This window comes from Podarcis raffonei, chromosome 4 (genome assembly GCF_027172205.1).
Source record: "Podarcis raffonei isolate rPodRaf1 chromosome 4, rPodRaf1.pri, whole genome shotgun sequence".
Classification (NCBI taxonomy): Eukaryota; Metazoa; Chordata; class Lepidosauria; order Squamata; family Lacertidae; genus Podarcis; species Podarcis raffonei.
Window position 1 is genome coordinate 26570373 of NC_070605.1, and position 9156 is coordinate 26579528.

A 9156-nucleotide genomic window follows, 5' to 3' on the forward strand; every position below is an offset into this window, starting at 1 on the left:
CAGTGTGATAAACATACAAATGACATGATCTCGTGGTCCCAGCTCACGTGAAAGTCTGCTCAGATATATTCTGAGAAGGCACGAGTTTGTTGCAATCACCAGATGGGCAATAACTGTGCATTTATTTCACACACGCACATATTGTTCAGAAAAGCCTTGCAGTTATTGCTCACCATGGGCGCAGTCCAACACAATTAAGTCTCACTGATTCTACTATTCCATTTATGTAAACAGAGCTCAAAGGTGCAAGCATTTTATTTTGCTTTTTAAACTCAGGATGTGAGCAGCTGGGCTCTGTGTACTTCAAGGATTCCCATAGCAGCTAAATGCAACTGAAGACTCAGCTACATTAGTAAAGAAAAGGTGTTTTATCTGCGACACCAGATGGCGCTGTGGAGTTCCATCTTTCGCCAATGTGATTACCATTTAGAGGTTTACAACGTGTTTTCCTGAAACGCGTTTTTTGATGTGTCTAGATCCAGCTTTAGTCACCTGTTCAAAAGAGGCCACACCTAGAGCTTGATCAGGCATGCAGATTCCAGGTTAACTTCATATGGGATGGAGGGGGAAATGGAGATGAGCTCTGCCCCATATTCATCCTTGCTGCCATCCATCAGTCAGACGACTGTGTGAAACAGGGAGCCTTCTGTGCTCATGAAGGCATGATTTAGAATGGGCACAGGATGGTGCAGTGGGGGAGTTGCACTGCTCACCTGATCTGCCTCCAGCCAAGTCACTGCCATGCTCCTGGGCTGCCCTGGATGGGAGGAAAGGAGGAGCAGAGCGCAAAGAGTCTTGGTTTTTTAAAAAACAAATACTTTGTGTGGCCGCGTCTAATCTTGCCCCTCTCTAAAATTTATTTTTTGGTGTGTGCTTTTATTTAAAGAATAAAATAAAAATCAGGATTAAGGGGTTTTCTCAGGACAGTGGAGGGCTTGTATGCTGTGTCCCATTGGTGAAGTGGTGGTGGCACTAGCCCTCTTCTGACAGGACATGCCCTATGGTGGGGTAGGGGGCAAAAAAATGGGTTGGGGGGGGAGTAAGAAATGTCCCTATTTTCATCTAAGGAATGTTTGGAGGTATACAATTAGAAGAAGAGTTTGGATCTGATATCCCGCTTTATCAATACCCGAAGGAGTCTCAAAGCGGCTAACAATCTCCTTTCCTTTCCTCCCCCCCAACAAACACTTTGTGAGGTGAGTGGGGCTGAGAGACTTCAAAGAAGTGTGACTAACCCAAGGTCACCCAGCAGCTGCATGTGGAGGAGCAGAGACGTGAACCCGGTTCACCAGATTACGAGTCCACCGCTCTTAACCACTACACCACACTGGCAACTTAGACATGTTGCTTTAAACATCCAAGAAGTTCAAAGGCCAATGCATACATGTGATTGGTCTCCTTTCTCCAAAGAGTCTGATCTGGGGAAAAGCCAGCGCTCAGTGGCAGAGCATCTACTTTGCGCACAGAAGGTCCAAGGTTGCACCTGCGGCATCTCCAGGCAGGGGCGTCGCAAGGGGTGTGTGGGTGTTGCGGTCCGCCCCGGGTGTCATGCCTGGGTGTGTGACAAAATCCCCCCAGTGGATCTGTGTGGTGGTGCTCGCACCCCTGGCGGGTGGATTTCCACAATTGGCACGATCCTCAACGTGAAAATCCGCCCCCTGATCACGCAAATACGCCCGACAATCAGCCTGGCACCCCCGGTGGGCAGTGCTCGCACTCCCGGGTGGCGGCGCTGACACGGTTTTATGTGATCACTGGTTGGATTTGAGCAATTTGTGGGCGCATGTGTTTCGCGGCCAACCTTCCCTTAAAAAAGCTCAACAACTTTGGGGTAAAGGTAAAGGTAAAGGGACCCCTGACCATTAGGTCCAGTCGTGACCTACTCTGGGGTTGCAGCACTCATCTCGCTTTATTGGCCGAGGGAGCCGGCGTACAGCTTCCGGGTCATGTGGCCAGCATGACTAAGCCGCTTCTGGCAAACCAGAGCAGCGCACGGAAACGCCATTTACCTTCCCGCCGGAGCGGTACCTATTTATCTACTTGCACTTTGGCGTGCTTTCAAACTGCTAGGTTGGCAGGAGCAGGGACAGAGCAATGGGAGCTCACCCCGTCGCGGGGATTCAAACCGCCGACCTTCTGATCGGCAAGCCCTAGGCTCTGTGATTTAACCGACAGCGCCACCCACGTCCCTAACTTTGGGGTACTGTCCCTTAAAAAGTTTAACAACTCCAGGCAATGTTCCCAAAAATTGCAATGTGGGGGGTGCCAAAAAAATTTTTCCCCAGGTATCACCTGACCTTGCTGCGCCTCTGTCTCCAGTCACTGACAATACTGAGCTAGAGGAATTGACTCAGCATAAGGTGCCTTCCTATGTTCTTCAGGCCAACAGCCTGTAAAGTATCCATTGAAGGTTGACCAGATGGTACCACAGTCTCCTCCATCTCTGATCCGTTCCGCTGAGCAATTTTCTCTGGGGTGCATCGGAATTTTCTGAATCTGATCTCACTGAGCAATATACATCTGGGAAATGAGTATTTGAAAGAGAGAAATAAAAAAGAGGGGGAAACCTGCCAAGCTCTTAATATCCATCTGGCGTTTCTATTCAGCTTGGCTTGTCATCGGCCATCATGTTGTCTGTTGTCTTTCCACTGCGCTTTAGGGAAGACCCATTTCTGGCAACACTTGTAACATGTGCTTTTGTCTGCAGAGACAAATGATGTGATATAAGCTGCTTTTTAACAGATGCTCCCGAAGAAGCGTACAATAAAATAATAAAAAACAACAACAGCTACAAGGTCATCTGGAGTCAGGAAAAAACAACTAAATTTCGCATCAAAGGCCCATAAGGACACTGAAAAGAAAAGATGTCCCCAAACCACAATAGGCAATCGGATGGACCACAGTTCTAGATGAGTAGAAGTGCCAGGTGAGTTTTTAACAGTGCAGTGCTGGACAGATGTAAATGACTGAGAAGTTATTCCTACTGATAACTTTCGCTGGCTTCTGAAAAGCAGAAAAGGGAAAAGGCTTAGGCAGTGGGAAGTCCAGAGTCTGGGTGCCACAAGTGAGAATGCTTTGTCTACAGATGAGGTAGAAATTTGATTCATTTCGCAATTAAAGGCAGTATTGGCTAATTCATATTTGTTCAAAACAATATGTGGACCAAAACACAGCCAGCCTTTGAAATTCACACTTCTCTGAATTGTACAATGCAGTTCTCCAGCAGAGTAATGCACACCCTCCAACACAACACAACACAACACAACACAACACAGCCCAAATCCAGGTCACAATCTTCTGGGTCCAAAATCCTGTGTGAGTCACTAGCCCTAGTCATATGTAAAACTGTACATGCAAAGGAACCATCAGGAGCTTTGGTGTGTGCAGTCTGCTTCAGCACCATTTAAATTTGGTGTCAAACGCTGCCTCCTCCCAAGATCAGAACCTTTCAAGAGCTTCCAAGTCTATGCTTGTATCTTCCCTAAGACAGAGACTGGCTTGTGATTCGAAGGAAGGAAGGAAGGACTCAGCATTTCCTGTTGCGGCCATTAGCATTTAGCAAAGCAATTTTGATCCCACCCCTTTCTGCATCACTTTTTAATAAGTCTCTCCAGGACATACACTAATTCGAGAACTGATGGATCAGCTGTAAAACTTGATTCATCAGATAAATAGTCAAATTCCCAGTAGTGCTGTTCTGGGACTTTGAAATGTATTTCTCAATGCAAATTAGCAGAGCTGTGCTTGCTATAAACTTCCTGATTTTGACCCTCCTGCATCCAGTTCATTTATTGCAATCCATTAATCGTCAGGTGTGGACTCATTGTTTTACTCTCCCCAGTTCTGCAGGGTGCCTACCGGGCAAGGAACCGTGGCTCAGAGGTAGAGGATTTGTTCTTTGTGTGCAGAAGGTCCTGAGTTCAATTGCCAACATCTCCAGGTAGAGCTGGGAATGTGCTCTGTCTGAAACAGTGAATAGCTGCTGGCAGACATTTTAGTCCGTACTGATCTAGATGGGCCAATGGTCTGATGCAGCATAAGGCAGCCCCCTATGTTTCTATGTGTTGGGTTTCCTTACTGGATGACAGGCCTGTTTTGAAGTGGGAAGGAGCCTAGAAAAGTGCAGATGTTTTCCTCCCTATGTAAATTATATTTTCCAGATTCTTCTCTTCCAGCTCCTTCCTCAAAAGAGAGAAAAAGCCTTCCCCCCCACCCCAGCAGAACTGAAATGCTTTTAACAGTAAGACTGCATACCCAGCATGCATTTTAAGCACATATAAAGCACACGAATCCTGGGAATTGTAGTTTGCTAAGGGTGCTGGGAATTGTAGATCTGCTAGTGGCAAATTATAAGTCCCAGGATTCTTTGGGGGAAATCACATGCTTTAAATATTTTTTTAAATTTTTTATTTATAAAATTTTCAAATTTAACAATAAAAGAAAAACATTCCATTTGAATTATACATCCAATTCTAATCTTTCCACTTTCAGACTTCCTTCAGTCTATCTGGAAATTTTCATGTTTTCACAGTTATTCACATTTCTTGTATCTGTATTGTTTTGGTTTTTTTAACCAAATTAATCTTAACAATTATTATAAAACAATATTTCTTTCCATTATTATCACAGAGCTTCTTGAAAACCTACAAACGTTAATTGACCTTCACATATATTCTTAATATACTCTGTAAATTTATTCCAGTCCTCGGTAAATCTCTGGTCTCGCCGGTTCCGAATTCTCCCCGTTAGCTTGTCTAATTCTGCGTATTCCATCAACTTCATTCTCCATTCTTCTTTCGTTGGGATTTCTTCCTGTTTCCATTTTTGTGCCACCAAAATTCTTGCCGCTGTTACTGCATATAAAAACAACTTCTCATCTTTCTTTTTTATGTCATTTCTTAGTATTCCTAACAGAAAAGTTTCTGGTTTTTTAACAAAGGTATATTTCAACATTTTTTTCACTTCATTATAAATCATTTCCCAGAAACCTTTCATTTTTTTACATTCCCACCACATATGATAGAATGTTCCTTCTTTCTCCTGACATTTCCAACATTTATTACTCACTTTATACATCTTTCCAAGTTTTACTGGTGTAACATACCATCTATATAACATTTTCATAACATTTTCTTTTATTGTAGTACATGCAGTAAATTTCATTCCTTCTTTCCACAATCTTATCCAATCATCAAATTGAATATTATAACCAAAGTCTTTGGCCCACTGAATCATTGCAACTTTAACCTCTTCATCCTTAGTATGCCACTCAAGTAGTAATTTATACATTTTTGATAAAATTTTAACATCATTATTCACAATTTCTTTTTGAAATCTAGATTTTTCATCTTGAAAACCTCTTTCCAGCATCTCTTTTTTAAACATCGCATTCAGTTGGAAGTAGTGTAACCAATCAAACACATATTCTTTAACTTCATCGTATGGCTTCAATTTCCATTTATTTCCTTCTTTTATAATTAAATTCTCATATGTAATCCAACTCCCCGTCATATTGATGTTCTTAACACTCATTACCTCCAATGGCGACAGCCAGAATGGAGTTTTAAACTCTAATAAATTTTTGTACCTATTCCATACTTCAATCAGCGGACCTCGGAAAATGTGATTTTCAAAACCTTTATGCACTCTTTTTTTCTCATACCATAAATATGCGTGCCAACCAAATCTATTATCATATCCTTCTAAATCCAAAAGTTCTGAATTTTCCAACTTTATCCATTCTTTCACCCAGCAAAGACATGCAGCCTCAAAATATAACTTTAGGTCTGGCAGGGCAAAGCCTCCTCTATCTTTTGCATCCGTTAAAATCTTAAATTTTGTTCTAGGCTTCTTGCCCTGCCAGACATATCTTGATAATGCTCTTTGCCATTCTTTAAATATCGTAACACCTTTAATTATTGGTATTGATTGAAATAAAAACAACATTTTTGGTAGCACATTCATTTTTACTGTTGCAATTCTTCCCCAAAATGACAACTTCATTCTTCCCCACACTTCCAGGTCCTTCCTAATCTTGTTCCAAACTGGTACATAATTATTTTGAAATAGATCAATACACTTGGGAGTTAATATAATCCCAAGTTATTTAACTTTCTTAACCATTTCCATATCTGTTTGTTGCTGAATTCTTTCTATTATCTCTTGGTCCATATTTTTAACCATTATTTTCATTTTGCTCTTATTTAATTTGAATCCGGCAACTTGTCCGAATTGCTCTATCTCTTCTAACACTTCGCTAATACTTTTGATAGGGTCTTCTATTGTTATAACCAAATCATCAGCGAAGGCTTTTGCCTTATATTCCTTACAACCGTCACACCTTTTATCAAATCATTACTTCTTAACGCTCTCAACAAGACTTCCAGGACCGATATGAATAACAATGGTGATAAGGGACACCCTTGTCTTGTACCCTTGGTTATAGCAATATCATCTGTCAGTACATTATTAACAATTAATTTTGCTCTTTGTTCAGAATATATTGCCTTTACACCATTCACAAATGAATGACCCATCTCCATAAATTCCAGATTCTTTAACATAAATTCCCAAGAAATATTATCAAATGCCTTTTCTGCATCAACAAATATCAACATCGCTTGCTTATCTTTCTTATTAGTCAGATATTCTATTATATTTATTATGTTTCTTATATTGTCTTTCATCTGCCTCCCTGGCAGGAATCCTGTTTGGTCCTTATGAATCAATTCCTTTAATGTCTTTTTCATTCTATTTGCCAAGATGTTAGCAAATATTTTATAGTCATTGTTCAATAGCGAAATTGGCCTATAGTTTTTAACTTGAGTTAAATCTGAATCCTGCTTGGGAATTAATGTTATATATGCTTCTTTCCATGTCTCTGGTATTTGTCCTTCTTTCAGAATGTTGTTCATAACTTCTACCAACGGTACAAGTAAGATGTCTTTCATTTCTTTATAATATCTTGCACCAAATCCATCCGGTCCCGAAGTCTTCCCACTTTTTAATTCTTTTATAGACGTTTTAACTTTTTCTATTCCAATTGGTTCATTCAATTTATTTTTATTTGTCACTGGAATCTTTTGCACCCCTTTCTTCTTTAAATAATCTTTTATCATCTTTATCTTAAATTTCTCTTTTCTTTTATATAGATCTCTATAAAAGTCCACAAATCCTTTCCTTATTCCTTTCGGGTTCTCAATGTCTTGGTCTTCTACTTTAATCTTTTTAATTATATTTTGTTCTTTCCTTTTTTTAAGTTGCCACGCCAGCCATTTTCCGGATTTATTTGCAAATTCAAAATTCTTTTGTTTCATTCTTTTTATATTCCACTCTACTTCTTTACTGATTATCATAGCGAATTGTGTCTGAAGTAATTTTATACTTTGCTTAACTTTTTCATCCTTAGGTCTGTTAATCAATTTTTTTTCATTCTCCATTATTTGTCTTAAGATTTCTTTTTTCCCTCTTTCTCTCAATCTGTTTTTTATTGCATTTTGCTGAATAAAGAAACCTCTCATGACCGCTTTACTAGCATCCCAGACCATATTACTTTTTGTTTCCTTATTTATATTGTTCACAAAATAGTCAGTTAAACATTTCTGTGCTCTTTCCACAATCTTCTGGTAATCGAAGAGATTCTCATTTATTCTCCACCTGAACGATTTTTCTTCATACCCTTTTAGAATACCTTGGATGGCGTTGTGGTCAGATAAAACCTTGGGTTGGATCTCAATTTTTGTAAATCTTGAAATTAATTCATTAGATATCCAAATTTGATCAATTCTTGACATTGATTGATTTACTTCTGAATGAAAGGTAAATTGTTTCTCTAGTGGATGTCTCAATCTCCAGATGTCTATCAAGTTGCAATTCTCAACCATATCAAAAAAAGATTTTGGTAGTTTCCCTTCTTTTGTTTTACCTTTATTTCTTAGTCTGTCCATTTCCATAGACACCACTCCATTGAAGTCACCCATTATTATAACTTTTTGATCCATATATTCAAATAGTTTCTCTTCTAAGTCCTTAAAGAATTCTGCTTTGCCTCCATTTTGTGCATATATTCCAACTATATATTCCAACTGCCAATTGATTTGAACTGCAATAATTCGACCCTCTTCATCCTTAAACAATTATTGTGCTTCTAATTTATTTTTAACATATAAGACCACCCCTCTTTTCTACTTTTGTCTGATGAAATAAACTCGTTTCCTAATTTTTTGTTGACCAAAATTTTCCTGTGTACTTTTTTCACATGAGTCTCTTGTAAACAGATTATGTCCAAATTCTTTTGCTTTAGATATTGTTGCACTTTATTCCTTTTTTTATATTGTTCATTCCATTAACATTCCAAGTCCATAATTTCAATGCCATGATGTCAATCAATTAAATATTCTTTTTATTAACCTTTTATTTTTCCTCTTCCTCTTGCTCTTCTTCTGTTTCTTCTTTTTCTTCTTCCTTTCCCCCTCTCCTATCTTTTCTTTTATCTTTCCTACTTCTTTGCTCTTCTTCCTCCTGGTCTGTGGCTTCTCCTTCACCACCTTCTGCTCCTGCAGACGTGCTTTAAATATATGGTGCCTACACAGCCCTAGAGCAGGGGCATGGCTATGTCCTTACAGGACTCAGGTCCATAAAAAAAATTTTGCATATACTTGTACAGATGGGGCAACTTTCAGCCCTGTACAGTGGGAGGAAAGAGAAGTTTAAAAAGGAGTAACAAAGCAGGCGATCTAGGGCCCATACAAAGGAGCCATAGTTTGTCCCACACCCCCAGATATCTCCTAACAATGCCCCTGGAGTATTGTAACAAGCAAAAGCTTATCAGGTAAAACTTTCCTCAGCCATCACTGATGCAGGAAGGTACAGCTGATGATTTATTGATTTTTTGTTCATTAGTTGCTTTAACCTTTACCTTTATACCCTGGCTTTGGACACTTGAGGTATATTTTTTTGGACCCTCCTTATTTCTGTGATTGTAAGTTGTTTTGAACTGTTTTTAACATTAGGTTTTACTTCTTGTAACCTGCCACGAGGCCTTATGGTGAAGGGTGGTCTAATAAATCGTCGTCGTCATCATCCAGGAGCTGCGCTGGTGAGGCAAGCACAAAGAGGTGCCACATCCACAATCTTCTTAACTAAGAGGAAACACTA